The sequence below is a fragment of the Etheostoma cragini genome, chromosome 20 (assembly GCF_013103735.1).
Source record: "Etheostoma cragini isolate CJK2018 chromosome 20, CSU_Ecrag_1.0, whole genome shotgun sequence".
Classification (NCBI taxonomy): Eukaryota; Metazoa; Chordata; class Actinopteri; order Perciformes; family Percidae; genus Etheostoma; species Etheostoma cragini.
Window position 1 is genome coordinate 12,846,621 of NC_048426.1, and position 26,108 is coordinate 12,872,728.

A 26,108-nucleotide genomic window follows, 5' to 3' on the forward strand; every position below is an offset into this window, starting at 1 on the left:
GTTTTCAGCAATTCTACATCTCCTGTGGCGCTATTACATACTCAAAAAAAATCACATCATAGACTTTACAAGCAGAATGTAAAATATCCCATTCTCTGCACTATAGCAGTAACTTACATCACCCACACTGATGCCATCCTATATTGATCACTTAACAACAAGTGGCCCAGTGAAATGCATTTGTGCTCGTAAATGTCAACGTTTTTCAGTGTGCCTCATAGTTGTTTCACACGCTACAAAGCAGAGAATTCACATATTAAAACCGCCCTTCAAGACTTTGGGACAGCCCATGTAATAAAGGGTCCAAATAAAGCATTCCTGCTGGAAATCACAAGCATCCGGAGAGAGAGAAAGCCAGGGTGGAACTTTGAACATGTCAGCTGTTTTTTCAGGCCTGTCTCAGAGGAGAGGTTTATGTAAGTGGTTTATTGCGTGCCTACATCATGGGGGGACAAAGGAAGGGAGACGCGGGGCATTTATGAGATTAGCACAAAGTAAACTTCTTCCTAGAGTGATTTCCCTTTGCAGAGGACATCAGCAGTCAGCAAGACAGAGAGAATAGAAAGAACAGGGTGGGGCGGTGGGTTCACAGTTGGTTCAGGAATCAGAGAAAATAGCAGCACCCAGAGCACGGTTCAGGAATATGGTCGGATGGTATTAAATATTCTCAGGGGAAAATGAGAAGAAAGAGCAAGCGACGGACAAAATGTCTTAGGTCTCCATTACCTTGAGTGCATTGTGACGCTGGAGGCAGAGCAGGTGAAAGTCATGTCATATGTATGACTGTCATCCATGATGTTCGCACCCACTCATTGACTTGCAGTACAAGTGAAGGGATATCCTGGCAGTGTTTTTCAAGGGTACAGGGGTAAATTAGAGCAAAATACATAGTGGAAGTATATAAGGTTTGGAAAGACCATCTTTGCAATGGCCTTTTTTATGAGTATGTACTCATGCAGGACACATCAACCCTTATACACAAATCTCCAAAAACCAAAAACAATCTGGCTACATTAGATGCCATATGTCTTAAAAAATAGACCCCATAATTTATAACAAAGTTCTTTATATTTTAATGTTACAACTTTAAAATGGTCAAAGAGTTTGTGTTTAGGCTGCCTACTGCATAAGGAAAAAACGAATGAATCTGTGTGCACAAGTGGTCACAGAAGTCGGTATCGTTCTCTGAATTGTTTTGGGAGAAAGGGGAGAGGCGTATTGGTGTAACAAACATCTGACCTGGTGATAAAGTATCAGGTGGGAAGTGGCACTACATCACTCAGAGGGAGACAAACCCAATCTGCCACTTCAGGTCTACTGCTTCAAGAGAGGAAGAGAGGGCAAACAACACACCCAGGGAAGAGTCTCAGCCTCTGCAGGCTCTATCGCCAGTTAGCCATGCACAGCAACAGCTGGGCACTTTGATTAATTTGTCCGAAGGCAGTGATTTATTCGTTTGTAAGGGACCCGTGTGAACTCCACAATGGCTTTACACGGTGTGCATACAAAGGCAACATGCATTCCCACTCTGACTCACTTTATATTTAAGTATTTTTTTCTCTCTCTCTCTTCCTTCCCCTCGCTCCTTTCTCCTTTGCATTAATCAGTTTTGACAGCTACCGAGAAGAGTGTGTTTAATGTGAATTTTTATCATGATTAATTTTGTTTGAAGGAGGTATCTCTGATACATTTTAATGGGGTATCTGCTTAGATATTTCCTTACATAGACTCTAGTGTTGGTTACTCTACCCCGGCCCAAAAGAAATTGGATTTTAAATTGATTACTCTTTCCAAAACCAGGCTAGTATATCAAAACAATTCCTGATGAATTTCATAAACAGTAAGTAAAATGCACATTTAGCATTTGCAGAGATAGTATAGCTAATGTCTGTAAGGAGATAATCCCTTCAATTGAAAGATCAAATCACAAAACGTATTTCCAGTAGATTAGTACAGTTCGGATGGAATGTAAATCTTAGTTGCAGCTGGTGCCAGAGTTGCAGAATGTGTCGATGATAGGAGTTGTTTTACTATGGAGTCGATGTATAGCACCTGTCAGAAGCTGTGCAAAAGACCATGTGAATAGCGTACATTAACCTTCCAGCTAATCCTGTTATTGATAGACGATCTCTGAAAGAATAGCTGTTAAATCACACATGGTGTATTCAGTGTGGCGTGTGAGTGAAGCGGTTTCAGCACCATCTATAGACAAAAGCACAACCGTAGATCTTAACTGTGCCATTTCTTCTTGCATGCAGTCTCTCTCTCTCTTTCTCTCTCTCTCACTTTTTATCCCTCTGTTCTCAGGAACACACACACACACACACACACACACACATGCAGAGTGCTGACGCTGGCATTTCCTGCTCTGTGTTTTCACTCTGGGCTCTTATAATCTGTTTTATCTCAGGTGCTGCCAATAGCAGGTTTAATTAATGAGAGGATATTCCTAATGTAATTTAGCCAGCACAGGATTATAAAATGACACATCACTCTGCAGCCTGTGAGGCTATAAGAGAAAGATACAATGAATGGGGAAGAACGGATGGGGGGAGAGAAAAAGAGGCCAAAGGAAGTGTTTAGAACTTGAAAATATTCCACATCATAGCTCAGGGAATTGGAAGCTGAAAATAAGTGTGTTTCTATTTGTTTGTTTAGATTGTGTTTGTATATTTGTATTTGTACGTGTGTCAGCAGCCTTAATTTCAAGGGGTTAGGATTTATCTTTCGGTACAGGGGGAGTCCCATACTAATTAAGTCTAGGCCTATTAGAGTGATCTCCTCAGCCCCAAGCATTACAAAGTGTCACTCTCCCATTCATCCTGAGATGCGGAGAAGCAGCTGGCAGGCAACAAGAAACACAGGGTTACTATTAAATTTAAATTGCTGATGTCCTGTGTACACCGGTCAATGGATGGATACGCTTTTGAATGGATAGATGCAGTTGGCTGGTTATCGGACTATCTGACTTACCAACGGGGAAGTGCTCTCCTTTAGCTTTACAGTAATGCTGCTCCTAGGCCATTTTAATGGAGTCACTTAAGATGGTACTTTACCATTAACTACAAATAAAGAGTTAAATCCATATGTCAATAGTACTGGAGCATGTTTTGGTTTGTCATTGCTTTTTTCATATAATTCATGCATCCGACACATTTAAAAAAGGTATAGTTTTTAGTTTAATAAACACACACATACTTTTTTATTAGTTGTTGGTATTAGATGTCGACAGTTTTGCAATTTTATTTGTTACATATTGTCGCTGTCGAGTGGAATTCTTGTATCTCCTCATTTTGTGAAAAAAAATCATCATAAATCATTGTTTTTGGTCAACCTCTACATCAGTCTGTGGGTTTTACAAGTATTTAACCAATGAAAAGTATTAAAAAGAGCTTATGACTAAGTCTAATAACTTTGTTGGATTCCCCAACTGTTGACAACCATATAACTCCATCTTCAATATTGTATCCCACAGCCGAGTTTAAGGTAAATAGTGACGAGGTGATTTTGTCTGACTTCATCTGAGGTAAATAGATGAGCAAAAGTTTTGAAAAATTGCCTTTTTTCAGTTCCTAAAAAAGGTTTCTGCCCAACACCAACGATATGTAACCCAATGGAGATTAATGTAATGTATGCCGTCGTTATAGTTTGGGAAATCCTTTTGCTTTTTTTGTTTTTCATTATTATAATTTAAATTTTTTATTTGACCGGGCAGCCAAAGACTTGAAAGGGGAGAGAGAGGGGGGAATGACATGCAGCCCTCAAAGTCACACATCCTTACGACCGAGTTTTGGCCACCAAACCCTCTGACCTAATACAGTGAAATTTCAACCAACCTGGACAAAGTATTACTATAGCCCAGCCATTTATTATGATTCGTGACGTTGTTCAAGAACAGAAAGGCTTACTGTGAAATCAGAGTTGACATAAATTTAATTAAGTGTCTGGACATGGACCTGAATTTGCATTTTATAAATGATACGTTCTATCGTGCATTTGGAGGGCTTGAAAGAGAAAAGATAAAATGATAGAAAATGATATTCCATGTTTAAAAAAGGCAAAACAGATGGGTATGGGGACAATTACACATTATACTGTATGGTTTTTGCACCAGATCCGGCCTCTTATTCACCTGTATTTATCTCACATTTAGTTTGGCCATATCACAACCATGCATACTTACATACAACCATCATACTCTATCAACTCTATCAACTGCACTAATGAGGCCTCCTTTAATAGTTGGCATGAAACACCTGAGATTATAGGCCACTTTTTAGCTGACGCACCTGCAGTTTTGGAATGTTTGGAACAAAGCTAGTTATGTTATTTTGCATATAAAATGTGGTGTATCCAATTTTGAACATAGTGGCTTACAGCTCTTTCTTTCTTTCTAAATGGTTACATTTGGCAGTTTTGTGGTGTAACTATATCTGTCACACAAAGAGAAGTCCAGAGAGCTTGATTTGTTTTCCAGATGATTTGTAAAAGCCGCAGATCATTCATTTCAAGCCACTTACACATTAAAGGCTATAAAATGCCGCACACATTTGGAACATCATTTGGAGCGGCAGAGAATTTTGTAATTGGCAAGATTAATAATATTTACAGCGTTGAGATGCAAATCTCCCTTCGCCAGGGCCCCATGAATAATTGAGTGCGAACAATCACTCTGAATAATTCATTTCTAAATATTCTTCAGTGTGTTTTTTTATGACCAGAGGGCAAGCTGAGTTTTGTGACAACAGCAATGTGCTGCGGTAATTACGCTGAGCGTCTGCGGCCCCTCTTAATTGCTGGGAGAAGTTCCTTCGCGCCAGCAGGCTTCTTTAGAGAGTAGGAGAGATGGAGGGAAAAAAGACGGTAAGACAGAGAAAGAAAACAGGGAGAAAGCAAACAATCCTTCTCTTCCTCTTCCTATCTATCTTCCCACTCATATCCCCTCACCGTGCTTTCCATCACTGAGATTTCCTGTACCAGCTCTCCCTGCCTGTTTGCTGCTCATGAGTAGAATATTGATGCTAATGGAATTAATCACTTTTGGTGTGATTTCTTCTTTTTTTTTCTTTCAATATGTACATCCTAACAGCAAGGGAGAGCAGAGCAGACTTTGAAGGAGGTGGGAAATTAGAAAGGGAGCTTTAAGGAAGAGATAAGTTGATGTGGGCATTGAGGCCTCCAGACCTCCAGGACCTACTAGGAAAACCGTGCTCCTGATTAAAATCACAGCTATCATTAAAGCAGCGCCCGACTCGCCATTTTTAATTGAGGGGTTTTAAACAGACACTGTGACTTGACTACAAACGCGGAAAAGCAGAGGCTGAACCCAAAGGCGTTTTCTCAGTGTTTCCAGCTGCTCCGACCACTGGTGTTAATGATGGATCCTCCTGCTGTTACGGCCACTGGTGTTAATGATGAATACACCAATTAATTTTTCAAGAAGAAAATGCATTGCAAATACCCTGTGAGTTCTGTGCACCAACATCCCATCAAAGTTGTTTCATTTGCTTCATAATGCTTTTCTTTCTGCAGGTGTTGCTCCCGGTCTGCAAATGTTCAGATTTATCATTTTTTTGCATTATTGTTTTTCCCAATTATTTTACATTACACAAATGCAATCACTGCACAACCAAAATCCCCGTGATAACTCAAGCGTGTTTTTCTTCACTCACATCCTTTAAGATGTTGCCAGTGAGACATATGAGATGGTCTCTTTCATTGGCCGCGGCATTAACTGAAACAGAATGTCAGGAGTATTGCAGACAAGAAAGCACTTTGTAAAATTTTATTACGCCTTGATAGATGATTTGCACCTGTACTGATTACAACCATAAAACACAGTTCCAAGCTTCATCATCCATCTCTTGAAGCGCAATATCGCTGTCGCTTAACTCAAATCCCCTATTGTGAGATAATAATATAACAAAAGATTTTGTGCTTTGGAGCTTTGGCAGGATTTAAAGTTTTTTTGTGAGGTAGATTACCTGTTTTCTGCTGTCTCCTCTTGTTAATTACCCCTAACAACACCGCGGTTGTACTTTGTCAGAAACCCAAAGCCACACTAACATCCTGTGGCCTCTCTCTCATCATCTTGTCTCGTCTCCCTTCTCCTTTACTCTCTTCTCCTATACTTTTGCAGTGTAGCCAGAAACTTAACCAGAGGCCTTGCTGCCCAGCTATCGATCTGCGTGTCGTAATGATGGCTGAGAGATTGCCTGCACCGGAGAGAGATCTGGGAGCCAGTGCAGGATTAAGGAAGCCATGGATTGCTATCGATTTCTATCTGATACAATCATTTCATTTGGGCTCAAATCTCCTTCCTGGTGCATTGTGAGCCAATCACCAGCAGAGATCTTTTAATTCTCCCCCTCCCCTGCTCCCTTTAGAGGAGCCTAATGCTATAACATGCCACTCTACTAACGGGGTTAACACCTCCTGTTGTTCTCGCCATTACTCCAAAACTTATTAATTAAGGCCAACCCAAGGACTAAGACCTGTGGGCCCCACCCCCTTGAAAGACCTGAAATGAAACAATGTCTCAGGGAAGATCTCAACCTCACCACCTGAAAGAGCCAATGGTTAATACAGCAGTGCTCCACTGTGACAGATTTGTGAATAGCAGTTACATTGATTGATTGTTTTGTGTTGAGAATGCCCCATTTTCCCCCTGAAAATAGGACCAATTTATTGAACAGCAGTGTCTCATGGGTGAGTGTTTTTAATTTGTTGTCTCTACTGATGAGATGTATCACTGTCACTGGATTTATATCCTCAGCTCAGCCTGCAAGCTGCCCTTTTAGCACTCAAACACATTGTACAGTATGAAAACATAGATCATTGATGCTACTCTGTGATAGATAGATAGATGCATGAAGAGAAACACACTTGATGCACAGTGCCATCAGACATTTCCTTTCTAAAACTTAGAAAATAAAATGTGGGCTGTATTTCCGAACCCCGAACCAAGTGCTGTTGATGGCGTAGCACACACACGCTCATCACCTAAATGAGAGGGAACAGATGTTATCAGCTCAAATGCGAGCTTATATTGTGTTTATCCTTTCTACTTTTCTTTCCAGGCTTATGTAGACTTATTATGTCAGCCTCTGCTCTTCTGGGTTGATGAATTTCACACACAAGTATCATGCTGACACAGACGTGCTTTTTTAAGGGGCTTGTTTCCTAGCATGCTCTTCAATTAGTCCAATTTATTTAGCAAGGCCCAGATTCACCTTCAAAGCAGGGAAGCAAACAGCCAGGCTTCTATTGATTTGGCCCTGCTTTTCCTCTCGACCATTGATTAAATCTCCGGCATTATTTGCTGTACAGGCCAGGGGGATGGCGTTATTGCTCTGCTCGGCCGTTACCTGTCAGTTTCCTGCCTTGCCAGACAGAGAAAGAATGCCACCAGAGGTAGAAGAGAGAGGGATGAGATGAAAAAAGAGCATCCCCCACTTTTCTTTTCCCTCTCTCTCTTTTTTTCTTTTCTCTGGTAACAGATTTGTCCCCTAATGAAGGTCTCACCACGGAAACGAGAGTGGTTGAGGGGGGTCACGGGGGTCTTTGGAAACGCCTTCTTATCCTGGCCGGTTTACCCCACAACCACTGGAGATGACAGTGCCCCCAGTCCAAGTGTTTGACCCCTCAGATTGATTCATCGTAATCAACTGTGGACCAGGAAGAATCCGGAGGATGCCTGTGTAGTGGGGAAAGGCACCTTGGGACCATACAGACAATCACTAGACCCTCCATCAATTTAAACATGACAGGGACCAGAAACGGAGAGCTGCCGCCGGTGAGGATAAGAGAGGAGGGGGCTCTGAGGGGTGAGCAAGGTGGGATGGATAGATGAATGTGTGTGGGTTTGAGTGGATATGTGTAGATAGTGGGATATAGGAAGGATGAGGGTCCCTAAGGCCACACAGATAATTAGCTTTGTGAGAAAACAATCACACTAACAAGCCAAACAAACTTATTAGACTACTCCCATTACCCTTCCTGTTCTCCCAGGTCCAACGCCTAAGTGGCAGTTTGAGAGGCAGCTTTTCTTCAGCCGCTCTTGTACATTTACACCTTTGCATGCTGATTCTGATGCACAACTCTTACACATACTTGATGACTGCCCTTGTGTGGAATAATACTCATTCCAGAATTCTTGCTCTTTCGCCAAACATTTTTAATCACCTCTGAAATTTAGCCCCTGTATTTGTTGGCAGGAAATGAGACCCGTTCAATTATGTGTGAGATACAAAGGGAAATGATTCCACAAGCACCCCTTCTCCCTTTCTTCAGGCATGACTGCATCACTAGGTTAATGTCACTGGTGTATAGTACAAGCCAGTGATAAAAATGAGCTTGGTGCATAAAGCAGCATCTGCCCACGCAATCTGCACCACACAGAGTGGCCAGTCTTCGGCAGCCACTGGAAGCACAAACACACTCCCCTCTTCTACCAGTGCTTCAGCAGATTACATAATGCTTAACATAAATTCTAAAAGGAAGGGAGGAGATCACCAAATTTGGACTCAACTCCCAGCAGACTGTGATTTAAGCATTTATATACTGTCCCATAAATTGCAAAAAGGTGGCCTATGAATTCATAAACACGCACTCCCATGTCCATCTATCAAACACACACACACACAAATGTACACATAAAACCCCAATGCACATAATCAGAGATGTATTTATCTAAGTGTATTACCAATGTGGAGCGCCATGGTCTTATGTTAAAGCACATGTAGTCGGGTACCACTGGCATATGGGCTCATGTGACGATATGTCATGCTGAACATAAAGGGGCCATGCTGCAGAGTGAGAGCAGATGCAGTCCTCCAGGGGTGTGGCTGGCACCGGGCTGCTTTCCTTGGCCACTCTCCATGCTCTCCCACTGGTGCAGGACTGTAGGAGATGCCTTTAATATGGCTTTATGTCCCATTGAACAGTGGGGAACCCAGGGATCCAATTTAACACCGGCCAGCTGCCCAACTTTCCTGCTCACAGTCTGCCATATGTAGGTCTTAGTGTGAGTGAGTGTGAGCAAGTTGTGGGCATGTTTTAATGATTGTGTGTGTGTGTGTGTGTGTGTGTGTGTGTGTGTGTGTGTTTTGTAAAAAAAGCACAAGTGATTGGAGCTCTTTTTAGCCCAGGGTCTTACAATGCAAAACTTTGATAAATGAGCAAAACGTTGTGTAATATAGAGGAATGTGATAATGAAATGTTTTAATATCAAGCAAAAACATCTGGCAACCTTAATGAGATTTCTCAAAACTTAAAAGGAGGTCCTTTCAAAACACGTAAAAGTAAACAAGAAGTTCTCTGCCCAATCTACTAACTAACTGTTAGTCCATTTAAGATTAACAGATTAAATCACACTATTTATGTTGGAAAGGCAAACTAAAATGTAATAATCCCCAAATTAGATACTATGACTTTCCTGAATTTCCCTTTTTGCAATGGACGCGATAAGAAGAAGGTCGGAAATGGGTACCAGCCATGCTATAAAAAAAGAGGATGAAATTACAGTTAAACTATGCTCATTTAATCCAACGCAGTTTTGTTTTTCTCTGTTCTAGTGGTTGCGGTGTGCAGAGCCGCTAGAAAAATGTAGCATTCCAAGAACCAAAGGGCTCCTTAGGGTTCCAACTCTTTGGGCGAAAAGCCAAATCATGCTACCCAGCTCCTCCTCCGAGAGCAGGGAGAGGCTGTGAGAGCTGAGGTTTGACACTGGGCCACTGGAGACCAACTACCCTAACCTCAACCCCCTCAACCCTGACCCCTAAACCACTGCAGGACTCCTGAGGCTGCCCTCGCTCGGAACCCATAGACGACATTTATTGTGCAGCAGAAATCATTGCACCCTCAGTGATCTCGAGAGCTGTACGTGTGTGGACGAATGTGTGTGTGTGTGTGTGTGTGTGTGTGTGTGTGTGTGTGTGTGTGTGTGTGTGTGTGTGTGTGTGTGTGTGTGTGTGTGTGTGTGTAGTTTCAGATCACAGTTTTTCCAGAGGGGAGCTAACTTTTGCTACATAGTTCAACACTGAAAGAGAAGAGTCTGGCTTACAAAGACCCTTTTGACAGAGCTGTGCCATTGTTAAAGTTTGCTGACTTTCACTAGTTCCGCTGTGTGCAGCTGTACTCCCTGGTAGATAAAAATAAACAGTATGTGGAGAGGTGATGAAAGAAAATAACAATTGCAGATAAAGCGTTCGGGGTATGTTTGTGTTTGTGCATGTGTGTGTGTGTGTGTGTGCAGAGTAATGATGCGCTGCGTCTGACCGGAGAGTCGCATCCTCATGATGGATGGTCGATTATAGAGAGATCTTCCTGCTCGTTCCAGGTCCAATGTGCTCTGTTATTAGCATGCAAATAAATGGATCATACCCAGCAGCCTCTTCACTCTCACTCGCTAATGCCATTAGATATGCAGCCCTGTCTCTCCATCAATAAGGCATAGTCATACTGGGAATTAATGTGGTTGTGTGTGTATGCGTACAGTATATGTGTGCATATGTGAATGTGACAGACAACAGCTCTTAGTTTACTTTAACCCTTTAAGACCTGTCACTTACATATCTCTCCTTTAGCAGGTATCATAAGGGCTTCTTTCCCAGGGTTGTGTTTGCACAAGTGTAAGGAATTAATGTTTTTCCAAACTGATTCCAAACCCCTTTATTGTGATATTATGGGCACTTAAAAACTAGTGAGACCTTGTGTTGTTAAAAGAAAAAAAACTGTTTTCAGTTGTTGTTTTTTTAACCTTGTGTGTGCGTGTGTAGCATTACCTATTGGCAACAGAGCTGCTGAACTGTGTAGTAACTGTGTAGTGGTAAGCATGCAATACTGTTTGTGTGAGTGTGTGTGTATGGGTAAAGGGTACACTCTTTGCCAAAAGGCATTTTTCCTAATTTACTACCTGGCAAAGTGTGGAGGAAGCACATCATCCAGGGTTCCATAAATCTTTGTAACATACAGGTTATTGCTCTTTTTATGTTGAAATTCTGCTTGCATTTGAACGTTACAAACAGTGTTTGCTTTAACAACACAATCTGTTCTACACAACCACCATTTGTTTTATGGACTATATAAGTTTCCGAGTTACACTCTTGAGCAACAGACAGAGCAAGAGAGATAAAGCTGAGCGTAATGAACTGCCTCCCCCCCCAATAATCTACAAAGTGACATCAGCACCATATTTAAGAGGGAAAAAACTGAATTATGTAAAATGGCTGGGAGTTTTTCCTACCTCATATTGCTGTGGTAAATCATTAGAGAGCATCATTGAGATTGCTGCTACAAATAAGAATGTTTCATAAATCTGTTTTTCTGTAGTTGGTTGTGTGCCTGTGTATTATGCGTGTGTGTGTTTGTGTGTATGTGCGCGCCTGTATCAATAAACTAAACTAGTTTCAAAAACCTTCCTTAATGATGCTGACGTGTCTTCCCTTGTGGGGTACCGTCTGCTGTTTGGGATGAGTTACACATAATTCTACTGTGTTTATGAAATCATTACCTCTTTTCTGTGACCTTTTGCATGTTTTAAAAGAGCAACCAGCAATTTCCTCCTGTAAGCTTCGATTGAAGTATCTCACAATAAGTTTTTTCCCATTGTTTGAAAGCATTCCTGAGAATGCTCTGTAGAAATAATTGGTGAAAAAAAAGATTAAGCAAACACATGGGTAAAAAACTAAACTGAAGCACTTGACAACATTTGACTTTCCTTCCCCCTCTGTATCTTCCATTGTAATATCTGCATAGCCTGGTCCTATCAGACTCTGGTACATTTCATATGTACAAAGGGTCTGGCCTTTCCCCATTGACACTGTTAACTTCCTTGAAGGAGGGTACTCTGTTGAAGTTTAAAACTGTTGGATCTACATTGGAAATGCAACGTAACCTTTTGGAAATATTGTTTGGACATCTAGTGAGCTGAAGTCCCCTCTGGTTTACAGCCACCAGCTGCGGAGAAAGACCTCTGATTGGCATGCATGTCAAGTTAAATATGTGCTATGCCTCGTGGCACAACTTAACAGCACATGTGTGTGCACTAGTGTGGCAAGGCAACTGCTGTTAGGGCAGGTGTGTGTGTGTGTGTGTGTGTGTGTGTGTTGGGATGATAGGACAGAAGAGAGGAGTTTGGAGAGCAGAAGGATAAAGGGGAGGTGAGGAAGCTAGGGAGGGTAAAGGGCAGTAATGGGGTCATCCTCTAAGGTGAGGACCATAATGCATCAGTAACCTTTCCTCCCACATGCGCAGCATACAGCCATGTGCAGCGTATGCATCTGTAAACATAAGCACACTTACACTGACATACTGTACATTCTCATGTAACCCCGGCATGAAACCCCCAGCCCTAGCGTCTGTTGTTTGATGAAAACCAGAATGCCAGCAGATCTCACAAATCCCCCTTTAACTTTCCAACAACTTTAGCATTATAGGCCAACCTGTGTCTATGTTGACAATATTGAATGCCTGGGGATTATCCTCATAGTTCAACAAAGAATTTCGACTGCTGCTGTCTCACTGTGGGTTTACACAAGCTTTTGATGGATACCCTGAATCTATTAACCAGCTGTGTACTGTAGGTGTAGCTTTACCTTCTGGAGAGGTGCATCGCTCTTTAGTGCTCTGTAGTTTTGTGTTAATTGTACCCAGCTACGTTTAGGTGCCAGCTGGAAAGGATGGAATATTCCATGCTGTCAGTTGCAGCTTGTTCTTAAACCCCAGAGTGTTCACATTCACTCAGTCTGCGCTTTATTATTAAGGTGAATATGCTCCTGTTTGCCTACTCACCAAATGAGATGTTCAACAAGTAAACACCAGTGATCTGTAAAGCAGCAATGCCAGAAAACCTCAAGCTTTATGGTTTAAATTTAATTTTTGACACAGAAATTGAAGTGATCCCCTCTTTTCCTTTAACCAAGATCATACGATGCTGTTGGAATAACTCATTTTTGTTTTTTTATGGTTTTCACTTGCTGAAAGGGTGTATAGGCACTGAAACTTGGCTGGCCCAAGTGAGAGGAATGAGAGCTATAAACCTCCAGCCAGGTTCTGCCTGGAACAAGGCAATCTCCTTCTCTCAAAGAGCCTGCATTTTTAATGAGAACATCTGCTCTGGTGGCCCTCTGGTGGAACCAAGGCTTGCTTAATCACACAGTCCAGCCCCCCAAGTCCCTCGCAGTGGGATCTGCTCAGCCCAGTGATCAGACAGAGCTGGCCACTTTGCACTGGAGCAGAGTACTGCCTGGTGGGGTGAAAGGAAGTGTGTGTGTTGGGGGGGGGGGGGGGATAGTGTATGTATTAAATCACCAAATCTGGACTCAACTCTCAGCAGACTGTAACTCAGGCATTTATTTGCTGATAATAATTGCTGCCCATAATTTGCAAAAGAGTAGTCCAGGAATGACTGTTAGCCTTGGTTAGCCCGTACAGTAACTTGTATGCTCTATAATCCAACCACCATTTCTAATTTATGCTGACAACTTAAATAATAACAATAAATAATTAGATATGTCAATGAGAGCATTTACATTTTGTCTTCAGTGTTAGAAAAAATACTGACCATAAGGAGTATTCAGCCATCAGCTGTCACAACAAAGGCTATAATGTAGAGTTCCGGAAGAAGAAGAGACTTTCAATGGACAACGACACCCTGGTTGTGAGCAGTTTTATGTAGGAACTATTTTCTTTCTACCACACAGCACCATATCACCGTGCAGAAGGAAACATACTCTTGGACAAGATGCTTGTTCTCTTTGGCTTAGCTAGAACTGCAGCTGACCAAAACTGCTAGCTCTGTTAATGTTTCTATCTCACACTGTCATGGGCATAAGCCTCTCGTCCATGAGTAAACTTCTGCGCGATAATAGTGTTAAAAGTTCCGACATAAAACTGCTTACAACAATGTTAGTGGATTATCTGGAGTAGTCGAGTCAGGATTTTGGGAAAGAAACACTGATGTTGAGTTTTTCATGTATATATTTGTCTGGTGCTTCTAGCAACACAAGCTGAGTGACATCTATCTCCATTATCTCTATGAACGACATATTTAACACTGAGAAACTCCCACCAAAATAATCTAGGTTGATACAGTAAATAGCACTACAGTTAACAAAAAAAATACATTATGAACATTTTTAATTAATTAATATTGGGGGGGACTTTCCCTTTAAAGAGTCCAATTGTGTGGACAGAACCAGGTTCACTGTTCATGCTCTCAATCGTGTTTGAGATGCAAACAGTGGTTAAAATGTATCTCCATAGTGTGAGGACAGCCAGAGGTTTGAAAGAACGTGTGAGAACTTTGACTGTAGGAGCTAGTAAAATGCAGTATAATAAACACGAAAAAACTGTTTTACCAGTATAACTGTGCTGTTTCTATCATTTGATGATAATAGCGTATTGTCTTTCTATTTTCAACTGCGTAATATAATTGAAAAAGTTCAAGGCAGAGACAGCATTGTGTGTTAAAACTGTACATCCATTAAATCTCTGCTGTACCATGTTGTTAGGCTTTTGATCCAAATATGCGGGACTTTAAAACTCTACAGTAAAGAACACTGATTAAAGTGTGTTAACTAAACATCTAACACAAGTAAAATTAGTGACCCTTCTTGTTGATAAAGGAAAGCACTAAAGTGTTTAGAATGGAGGGACTCTGGAAGTTTGAATGTGTATGTGTGTGTGTGTGTCCCTGTGTATCCAATGTATTTTTATTTGCGAATCTGCATGTGTGCAGGTACAGTATATTCACTCATATGCATGTACGTGTGTGTGTGTGTGTGTGTCTGTGTGTGTGTGTGTGTGTTATAGCGACAGACAGACTGACCCTTTTAGCACACTGAGCGCAGTGAAATACGAGCTGCTGAGATGCTAGGAGACTGCTAGCCTCTGGTTGAACCTCCAATGAGGCCCACCTCTGCCTCCACCAGCACCAATTAGATAGCATCCATAATGCAACCTGAAAGATGCACTGAGCCTGGTAGCTTTATAAACATCCTCCTTGTCTACGACTAACGCTCACAGCCTCGTCTTTTAGGCTCAACTTTGAGTGTGGGTGTGTTTTTAACTGTGTGCATGAGGCGTGACTGTACCGAATGTGAGTTTGAGTGTTGAGAGTGATAGATGGTCCCTCCCAGGGATGCACTACAATCCTGACAATGAGTGTTATAGTCATTGCTCTCTCTCTCTCTCTCTCTCTCTCTCTCTCTGTCTCTCTCTCTCTCTCTCTCTCTCTCTCTCTCTCCCTCTACATTATCTTATCTGATTACTCTCTCAGCCAGGATGCTCAGACATACTGGAGACTGCAGTGTAATATAACATGCCTATATGACTTGTGGTTGCTACATGAGATATGCCACCACACACATCATACCACCGGTAACATCAGACCTGTCTGCTTTTCTCTGAGACCTGACAGCTTCATTGTTATTAACCATACACAAAAACCAAAGGCACAGACAACCGGGAATATCAATGCTGCAGCAAAACTCTGTAATTACGCCGTAAATCAAAGCAATCTCCGGCCAAGCTCCGACCAATTTATCTGCAGACATAGATTTAATGTGCACAATGAGGTTGTCTTGCCCTGTGACTTGTGTACACCTCAGAAAGGAATAAGGACGTAGCAATGGCTTGCAAAGCACATTATACGCCGATGAATGATTCCTCATTCTCATGCATTCCCCATCTTTTCCACTGAAAGATAGCTTTCCCAGCTTTGGATCATAAAGTGGCAGTGAAACTGTAGCCTGCCATCAGTATACAGCACTATTAAATAATCCACAGTGTTTTCAGTGGCCTGTGGGGACGACGCAGAGGATGGTATAAACATTAGAGGCAGGAACAGCCCTCCAGTAAGACTATTTTATGCCATGTGAACAGGTGTGAACTCTGCCTCTCTGCTTCCAAACAATTGTTAGAAGTAATAAGAGACACAAAGCTTTGGATTCTGCTACAGGCTGCAGCAACCCATTCTCCTTGAAGTATATCCAAATGATGGCCTTCTTAATGCTGTATGATAACAGCTTGCGAGTATCAACCTAGAAATACTGTCTGAATTTTAAATAAACTTTGACAGCTTTGAGTCGTCTTGTATGCATGTAGCTGACACACTTGCACACTGCAAGGCGGAGCGCTTTATTGCATCAGACATGCTGTAAAGGAGAAGACTTAACTTTAAATGGCCCACCATGTTGCACCAATCCATCATTCTCAGAGCAGTCTGACTAGTTTGAGGTCACGGGAAAGGAGGAGATGGAGTGTGGGAGAATAGGAGTGATAGAAAGACACGTACCTAGCACTCACATAAACACACACAACTATACAGTGGTCTTCATTGTAGATGCCGAATGCACCTTCTCCTGATATTGTCGTTCAGTGGAGTTCAGTGTTTTCAACTGTTAAAACCCCCAGTGCTTTGGCTATAATCATATAATAATAATTATAATAATTAGTTATTACATCAGAATGAATTTAAGATCAGTTTTAAGTGAGGCTTCTGACACCAGATTTTAACTAAAGCAACTTTGGCTTGGATTTAAGCACAAAATGTCTCACAAGAACATTTTCAGACACTTGTCTCTAAAACTACACTTTCCTGTCTTCATCTTCCCACTGTGAAAGAACATTTTCTTTTGTGTAATATAGATTATTTTACATCTAATTTACCACCATTTGATCTCACCTCTCTTCATGTCGATTTCCCTGTGCACCTCTCTCCCTGCGGTCGTGCTGAAGCATGCAGTAAATCCATTGCTTTTTGGCTGCTTCTCCGCGCTGATGCTTTTTACTAGGCCTTGTACGATCCAGGAAATAAAGAAAGATGAGACGGCATAAAAGAGATAGAGAAAAGGTTTAAAAACAACTAGGGATCAAAGACAATCATCTGAAGAGACAGAAGGATAGACAAGAGAGTGTTTTTTGGCCAAGTAACATGGTGTAAGATTCTCCTGGAGAGCAGTGTCGATGTCTCTGGGCTGACATGGCTGGACAAGAGAAATCCAATGGACCAGTGACTTCACATATTAAAATGTTGCACTGCGCATATTGATCACACCAAGATAGAGGACTATTACACCCTAAGGGTGTTTCATTTACTTGCTTTTAAGTGAGTATCCATGAACGCCAGTGTGGTAATGTTGGTCTATATTATTAGTTTTGCTTACACATTAAAATCAGTGTGATGGTGAGTGGTCTTACACCAGATGATTACTCCTTTATGATTTAATGTGTTCATGCTCCACTACTTCAGAATGGAATTGGTGTCAGAGGCATTTCCTCCCCTGTTATGAATGAGTGCATGTGTTCATGTCAGTGTGTGTGTGTGTGTGTGTGTGTGTGTGTGTGTGAGTGAGTGAGTGGAGGGGTATGGGTGCATGCATCTGTAAGATAGGCCTAACTTTGTAATAGTATCTCTGCCTTTTGTTGCCTGACTTCCTTCAGGGTTAACCAGAGGTCAGTCTTTGTCATGTGTTTTTGAGATTAACCAGTTACATACACCGTTAACTCTTTTGCAACAGATGACTTAATTTCTTTTGAGCTGATACCATTGGTTTAAAATGCTAGGCCATGGGGATAGAATACAACACAGTTTGCTCTGCGAGTAAACCTGAAAGCTGTCTTTAAAACTAGAACTGTCGCCACACTGTAGATGTTAAATACAAACTACATTCTAGAACAAACAGAAGTTAACTTTCTCGCTTAACAGCAAAACCAAGAATTTAGTAATACAAGTGCAAATGCCTCTGAGAGCTTCTAATTTGGAAAAGTCCCCAAAATCCCAGCTCCTTTACCTAAATATTTCCCTCCCACAAGTGCTTCTATATATGCATATGGAGTCGAGCATGGTGAAAACAATGCAAAATGCATGCAAATACAGAAGATGCCTGTCTTCAGGCATGATCTACACTTCTTTAAATTAGCTGACTACTCCACAGATCCCCTGAAAACATTTCACAAAATGATTTTGTAAAGACAACAACAAGTCATTAAAATGAAAGATCATGACTTATCATTTTAAATTCACTGTATATTCTTCTGCATTGCGCTGCTTTGAAAGCACTTTAAATTAGATGGTGAAGTGAATACCTTTAGGGGTGTGTGTGTGTGTGTGTGTGTGTGTGTGTGTGTGTGTGTGTGTGTGTGTGTGTGTGTGTGTGTGTGTGTAAGTAAGTAAGTAAGTAAGTAAGTAAGTAATATAGCACCTTTCACAGACAAGAGGGGTCACAAAGTGCTTTACAGTAAAAAAAATGAAAACAACAACACATAAAATTCAAAACATAGTCCTTTCCAAAAGTATTGGAACAGCAAAGCAAATTTCTTTGTTTTTGTTGTTTACTAAATACGTTTGTGTTAGAGATGAAAAGATAAATATGAGGCGAGTTCAGAATTTCACCTTTTCTTTCTTGGTATTTACATCTGGATGTGTCAAAACACTCAACAACATGTCACTTTTTGTATTAGAGCACAGCATTTTCAGGTGAGCAAAAGTAATGGAACAAATAATCTTAAAGTAAATTACATTTAATATTTTGTTGCATAACCCGTGCTTGCAATAACTTTCTCAAGCCTGCAACCCATCGATATCACTAAACTGTTGTATTCTTCATTTGTGATGCAACTCCAGGCTTTTACAGCAGCTTCTTTCAGGTCTTGTTTGTTTCGGGGGGGTTTCTCCCTTCAGTCTCCTCTTCAGGAGGTGAAATGCACGCTCTATTGGGTTAAGGTCAGATGATGGTCTTGGTCAGTCTAGAACCTTCCACTTTTCCCCCCTGATGAAGTCCGTTGTTTTGTTGGCAGTGTGCTTTGGGGCATTGTCCTGCTGCATGATAAACTTCCTCCCGATTAGTTTGAATGCATTTCTCCATAAATTGGCAGACAAAATGTTTCTGTACACTTCTTAATTCATTCTGCTGCTACCATCATCAGTTACATCATCAATACATATTAATGAGCCTGTTCCAGAAGCAGCCATGCATGCCCAAGCCATGAAATTACGTCCACCATGCTTCACAGATGAGCTTATATGCTTCGGATCATAAGCAGTTCCTTTCTTTCTCCACACTTTGGCCTTTCCATCATTCTGGTAGAGATTAATCTTGGTCTCATCAGTCTTTTGCGGCTCATCTCTGTACTTCTTTGCAAATTCCAATCTGGCCTTCCGATTCTTACTGCTGGTGAGTGGTTTGCATCTTGTGGGATGGCCTTTATATTTCTGCTTTCTGAGCCGTCTTCAAACAAAGATTTGTGATACCGTCACCCCTGCACTGTGGAGGTCGTTGGTGATGACACTTACTGATGTTTTGGGGGTTTTCTTCGCAGCTCTCACAATATCTCTGTCATCAACTACTGTTGTTTTCCTTAGCTGACCTGTTCGACGTCTGTTCAACGTCTGTGATTCCTTCCATGTGAACACAACGAATTAGACTGCAGTTTATGTGACAAAAAGGCATAAACGTATATTTACGGTTTTCCGGTGAAGTCCACACTAGTCAAAACATGCCTTTCTCTCACATCTACTGCAGTCAAGTTTGCTGTGCACTCGGAAGGAATAACTGCACATGGCTCAGGCACTTGTAATGACATTTAAAAATTTGTTTAGAGGCTAAATACACTTTTGAAACTGCCCTGTTTCAGCCTGTTGGGTGCTAACTCTAGCCGGAGGATAACACGGTGTAGGCAGCACTGTTTTTTTCATTTTCCTTGCTAATGAAAGCACTCCAAATTTACAAACAACAGAGCTACGTATTGAAATTGACTGGAATTCTCCTTTAACACATCTAGATGTAAATACCAGGAAATAAAAGCTGAAATTCTGAACTCTTGTCTCATTTTCACCATTTCCTCTTAAATCCCTCATGTCTTTAGTGAACAACAAAAACAAAAGGAATTTGCCTTGCTGTTCCAACACTTTTGGAGGGGACCGCACAAAACTAAACCATATTGCTAGTTAAAGGCTTGTCTAAAAAGCTGTGTATTCAGGTGTTTTTTAAAGGTTTCCTCAGAATCTAAGGCTCTCAAGGCTAAAGGGAGAGAGTTCCAGAGCCTTGAAGCCACCACAGAAAAGGCCCGATCACCTTTGGTATTGAAACGTGTTATGGTTACAGTGAGAAGGTCTTGGCCTGAAGACCTCAGAGAGCGACCAGAAGTGAGTTTGTGCAATAGATCCTGGGTGTAAGAAGGAGTTTGTCCATGCAAGGCTCTATAAGTACGGATTAAAATTTCAAAATGCACTCTAAAACCTATTGGTAGTCGATGAAGAGCGTTAAGCACAGGAGTAATGTGCCATCTTCTGCTGGTCTTAGACAAAAGTCTTGCTACTGCATTCTGTACAACTTGTAGTTGGTTCATGGATGATTTGTTTTAAAAAGTGTAGGCTACATTACATTGCAATGAAATAAGAAATAAAAGCATGAAGATGCATCTCTATCTCTTTTTTCCCTGACAACAGATCTGATCTTAGCAACGTTCCTGAGATGGAAAAAACAGGAACAAACCACAGATTTCACATGACTGTTATAACACATAGATTTGTCCAAAAAAGAAAAAAAGATTTCACACATTACAATCAGAGAGTGATAGAGCCCCAATGACCTGCCTGATCTTAGGGGCGATGTTGTCATCACCTCAGTTTTGTCTAGATTTAGTTGCAAAAATTGTCTGCCATCTATACGTTAATGGATCTGTGTGTGTGTGTGTGTGTGTGTGTGTGTGTGTGTGTGTGTGTGTGTGTTTGTGTGTGTGTGTGGTGTTTGTGTGTGTGTGGAGTGTTCAGTCTGTCCCTCTCTCAAATTAGTGTTAATGACGCATCAGTCAAAACTCCTACACAACCTGACAGCAAAATGAGTTTTTAATAAGTGTATACTGCTATCACCATATATAACCATTACTACTAATTGCTCTTTATAGCATCAGTACATAAGAAGAATAAGTTTAATATGACATTAAGTGCATTCACCTAAAACCAGCAAACCTAATGTACTGCCTGTGACATGAACTGTAGAAAAGAAATTCTTTGATTTCATCTCTCATTGGAAAAGGAACGTTACTATGTTTGGTTTTCGGGGATTTTTGTGTGTGTTTTAGGCGAGGATGATATAAATGTTATCAGAATAAGGATTTCTTACTGTGCTTAAGCTTGAATATTCTTTATAGGCACTAAGTAACCTTTGTTTCTTCCATACAGTATTTTTTAACAAACAACTTTTTTGCAGTAGCACAATACCCACCTCAGTCTGCTAAAACAAAACAGTCTACACTAACTCAAACATGATGGTGCATCCAATAGGCAGGATTAATCATCTACCTGCTACAGTGCTATAGTGGGCTGCTCCATCTTGGCCCAGAGGAGACATCAAACGTACTCTCCCTGCCCGCCTGCCTACTGTTTCCCCTGGAGAGACAGAGATGGGTTAGAGAGTGGAGACTGGCCTCTGGTAGTGCAACTCTCTGTGGAGTCCATATTGATTACACCTGCCACTGGCGGCTAGCTGGAGCTGTGTACTCTGACAGCTGGCAGCACAGGGCGAGATGGATAACTGCTCCAGCCAGGCTCTAGCCAGCTACATCATCACTTGGCTTTATAGAGGGTGTTTGGAAGGCAAGATGTTTTTTTTTTCTTTTCTTTTTTCTTTTTTCTGTTTTGTCACTGGTGTAGTTTTAGTTTACCTCTTTACCTTTACCTTTGCTTTTATTTTTAATGGCTACAAAAGGAAGCAGATGTAGTAAGCAAGCCCTGTTACAATAATATTCATCATCCATATCATTTTCTATACATGGTTGACCACAGGCTTGACTGTTAAAGTTTTCATATCAGAGACGGACAGCAGTGGAAGTGCTTCAAAGACTTTCTACTCTTTCTATTAGGCCCTGAGGACTGCTTTGCTTAAGTCTATTTAGAAAGCAGGAGGAGTGACTTGTGGGAAACGTTGGGAGGTAAAGCCAGTGTGAATCCTTTTCCCCAGTTACCTCGCAGTCCCTTCTGTAGGCTGCTGGGTATATGGTGTTGATTATGGAGATGAGCGGCTATAAACTCAATATTTTCCAAGGTGTAGTGAGAAGACTGTAAAGTAGGCAAATGCCTCGTCTCTCACACAGGAGAGCCATAGAGTGAGCAAGCTAAATGGGTGTAGAGGGATTGAGACGGCTTAGTCAGGATAAGGAATTGGGATCTAGTGGTATGGTTCTCTCATTTGTCTCTCTCTCTCTCTCTCTCTCTCTCTCTCTCTCTCTCTCTCTCTCTCTCTCTCTCTCTCTCCCTCTCTTTCTCTTTCTCTCTCTCTCTCTCTCTCTCTCTCTCTCTCTCTCTCTCTCTCTCTCTCTCTCTCTATATTCTTCTATAAATATATATATATTTCACACACCCCAAAGGCCTTTTTTTAAATCCTTTACTCCTCACACGACAGTCTGAGACAACGGCAGTGAGTGACAGAAACTGAAACGTAAGCCTCACCAAATCCCTGGTCGTATGTTTTTTTAGAAAATGCACTAATTAATTCCCAATATGCACTCAATTTACTGTAAGCAAGCATTTGAGTTACCAGCGTTATAATTAAAAAGTAATTTAATATATGACAGTATGTGGTGCACTTTTAAAGAGTTGTCCCAATGAAGTTGAGCAAACATTTGCTTTGCTTAATGATTCATATTCTTCAGGATTACTCTCGCTTTCTTTCTCTGTCTGTGCATTGAAATGTCTTCTTCCCCTGCAAGTGCAGCTTCCCCCAACTGCTATGTATCTGTCTTCAGTAGTGTGCATCAAAGACCAGTGTCTCCCATGACCCGGTTACAAGAAACCAGGATCAAGTTGCTCTGCTTTTATTTACGTGTAGTGCTGTGTGTTTAAATATCTTCCTGTGATTTGAGAGCTCAGTCTGTTTTGACCCAGCCATTATTTATGTGGTAGAGACCACAAAAAACCAAACCTCTGTGTCTCAGTCAGTTCATGTATTTTGAGATTCAGTCAGCCACTTGCCTGTCAAGCAAGTAGCTTCCCAGCTGTCTGCTGATGCCAGATGAAGTAGGAGACGTGGCTAAGCATTAATGGAACTGAAACAAAAATAAACCATTTTCAAGTATAAAAAGAGATGCGCACACACACAGCTGCGTAGAACTTGGCAATGTTGCCTTTGATTTATTCCTCTGAGGGAAGAAGGACGGTATTTGTGTATTTGGAGGAGGGAAGAAAAAAACATGGCACACAAGGAACATTCCAAGTTTGCCACAGGAAATCAATTTATTTGAGAGGGCAGCCAGGCTAAAAATAGGGAAGCCCCATACAATAGGAGTCTGAATTAATTGCCCAGATTTTGTGAGAAGGCAAGAAGGCTCCAGAGAGACAAAGTTTGTTCTCTGTCTTGTTTTCATATGTTTGTTATGGAAATATTAGTCTGGACCCGTTGTCATGTTATTTTGTTTTTGGCATATTTCAGCGTGTTTGCAGCTGTCAAAACAGAACTGAGCTCTCAATCATTTTCTTCCCTGATATGACGACTTACCACTTGTCAACACTACTGCCAGCTGCCTTATTTGACAGGATATGATGATTTATCACAAGTTCTCCCCAGTAAATATACAATAACTGTTTTGTCACACTCCACCGAGTTCTAACTGGGTTTTCAGGGAGTGTATTAGGGAGTGCTGTAGGGGCCTTATGGGGGCTGATGTGCTGTTTTTAATGAGATCTCACAGCGGTGTTTAAATATTTAACCGTTCCTGGTGAAGCCTCCCCAACAGCCGCCAGGCAAAACTGGTGAGGTTTCATGCAATCATCACAAACTCTACAGCACCTATCCCCTGAAAACATCAGAACATAAGTACAACCTGAATATCCTGCATACACATCCTGCTGTGCCTAATAACCACACCTGTCTTTGCCCCTGCAAATAAGTATTCACACTCCATGACAAAGGTGTACATGATGATGAAAAGCTGGTCATAATACATCGCTTTTTTAAAGGGATACAAATTTTGAAAACTTTTTTTTTCCCCTAACAAAGTAATTTCCCCCATCTCTGCCTAGCTTTTTCCTTTTGCCTTCTCCATCTCATTTTAAGCATTGCTGTGCTTTTTGAGAAACACTTCACCACCGATCAGTTCAACTCCTACACCCTTCGTGTTTTTACATCCCACCATCCGTCATTCACTGAGAATGGGGCCGGGGGTTCTGCCACCACCTGCTGTGTTCAGAGGGAGATGGTAGTGGTGTGCATGTATGGGCTGTGTGTATGTGTGCAAGTGTGTGAGGGAGGGGGTTGCATGCTGGAAGTGTGAACACAATTTTGGTATGAAGTGTGGGTCAAGGGAATGCTGAGAAAGTGTAGTTGTGATCGTGTACTCAAATTTAGTCTACTGGAAAACTCAAGGATATAATCTGTTTATTTTCTCAATCTTGTTTAAATAAAGGCTATTTTCATCCTGGGGTTTAAATGCGCTCCTAAGCATAATTGTGCAATTTTTATTTTTTAATTTGATTTTTCTAATCCAATTTGGTGTAATGCCTTTTCACACTAACCCTGGCAGTTGTTTAGGATGTAAAGGAATTTGAGGTTAGTCAATATTTAGGTAAGACCTTGGATGGTTGGCTTTTTGAAGCCGCTTGCTACATACTGTACTGTTTTTGAGAATAGTGTTTGGACATATGTCGTACCTGCCAACTGGAAGAATCTGGAGGGACTTGAGCCCACATATGACAGCATCTACAGCATCTCCCTTCACTCTTGCATACCCCTCCCCCCCATCCACCTTCCTCTGCTCCTTTTCCAGTCTTCCCCTCCGCTCCTCTTCCCTTTTTTATCCCTCCCCCTCTTAATGCAGCCAGCCCATCCCTGTCTGTCTAGCTAACTCAGCTCTCCCAAAATCCACCATAACATCCAGTAACAGCTCTGAGCCCCCACTGACTGAGAGGAGCATTATTAGCCCCTGCTAACCTGCTCATTCACTGGATAAAATGTTGTTTATTTGACAATGGATGCATGTAGACATTGCTGTTGGGTCTTTAGAGTTTAGCAGACACTTGGTGCCAAATCATATGCATGACTCCTTTGCCCTGCCACTTCATGTGGCTGCCAAGTGCGGCCCACTGGGGTCTATGCCAGGGGACCCAGACTACTATTCAAAACCGCCCTCCCCCTCTCGAGCGCACTCTTAACACACATACATAAAAACACCTTGTGCTTCCTCGATGCCCTCTCTTCCTCCCCCAACCTGTACCAGCCCTATGCCCTCCCGCCCCTACCCCCTCAGTCTCCACACCACACTCATTATTAATGATCTGAGGGACAGCTTTCATTTGATCTATTACTTAGGATGGGACAGCGGCTGCTGTGCTGCTGCATCCCTGCTGGATCTTTAATTATTTCATGGAGGGCTTTCCTCCTCTCTGCTGCTCCTTCTCTGTTGTGCAGATGAAATATTGAAGTTGAGGAGTGTAGTGCAAAGTGGCCCCATACAGGGCAAGGTGTGTGTGTGCATGTGTGCTATGTAGTTTAAGTGTACTGTATATTTGTGTGTATGGACGAGTGGGTGTGTGTGTGTGTGTGTGTGTGTGTGTGTGTGTGTGTGTGTGTGTGTGTGTAAGGCTGAGCTTGTTCCGACGGATCTTACTTTTTCCATAAATCCAGTTTAGACTTTTATCTTGCAACTTCAGTAGTAGGGTCACAGATTGGAAGCAGATTGCATTAGTTATGAACTTTTTTCCTCAAACTGCAGTTGAACTTTGGAGCACAGACATTCAATGTGCAAATGGGCAAGTTGTTGTTATTGTTAAAACCTCTGAGTGTATCCTGGCTATCTGACAAAAACCACTGAACAAACCCTTAATGTTTCAACATGGGAAAACACTGTTAACAAATGTAAAGAGAATTATTTCAGTGCATGTGTAATGTACTGTGATTATGGGCCATTAATGCCATATTACCAAAGTGTTGAGGGGCAGTAATGGCATGATATAACCACCCACTTTTTGTTGCCAAGAATAACAAAGCATAACATCTGACATGGAAATATGGCTGACACCACAGGCACACAGCTTTGCATTCAGGTATGATGTATGGCGTAAGGCCTAATTGCTTTGCTGTCCTACTTCATAAATTCTGGACTCTCTTGAG

General features: G+C 41.6%; 1 long non-coding RNA gene across 1 annotated transcript; it reads left to right on the top strand.

The window, feature by feature from the left end:
• The first annotated feature begins 2,656 nt into the window (after positions 1-2,656).
• On the top strand, positions 2,657-19,381 carry LOC117936368. Its single transcript, XR_004654930.1, has 3 exons — positions 2,657-2,667; positions 13,236-13,239; positions 19,114-19,381. It is a non-coding gene; the product is annotated as an uncharacterized LOC117936368 (long non-coding RNA).
• The last annotated feature ends 6,727 nt before the right edge of the window (positions 19,382-26,108 follow it).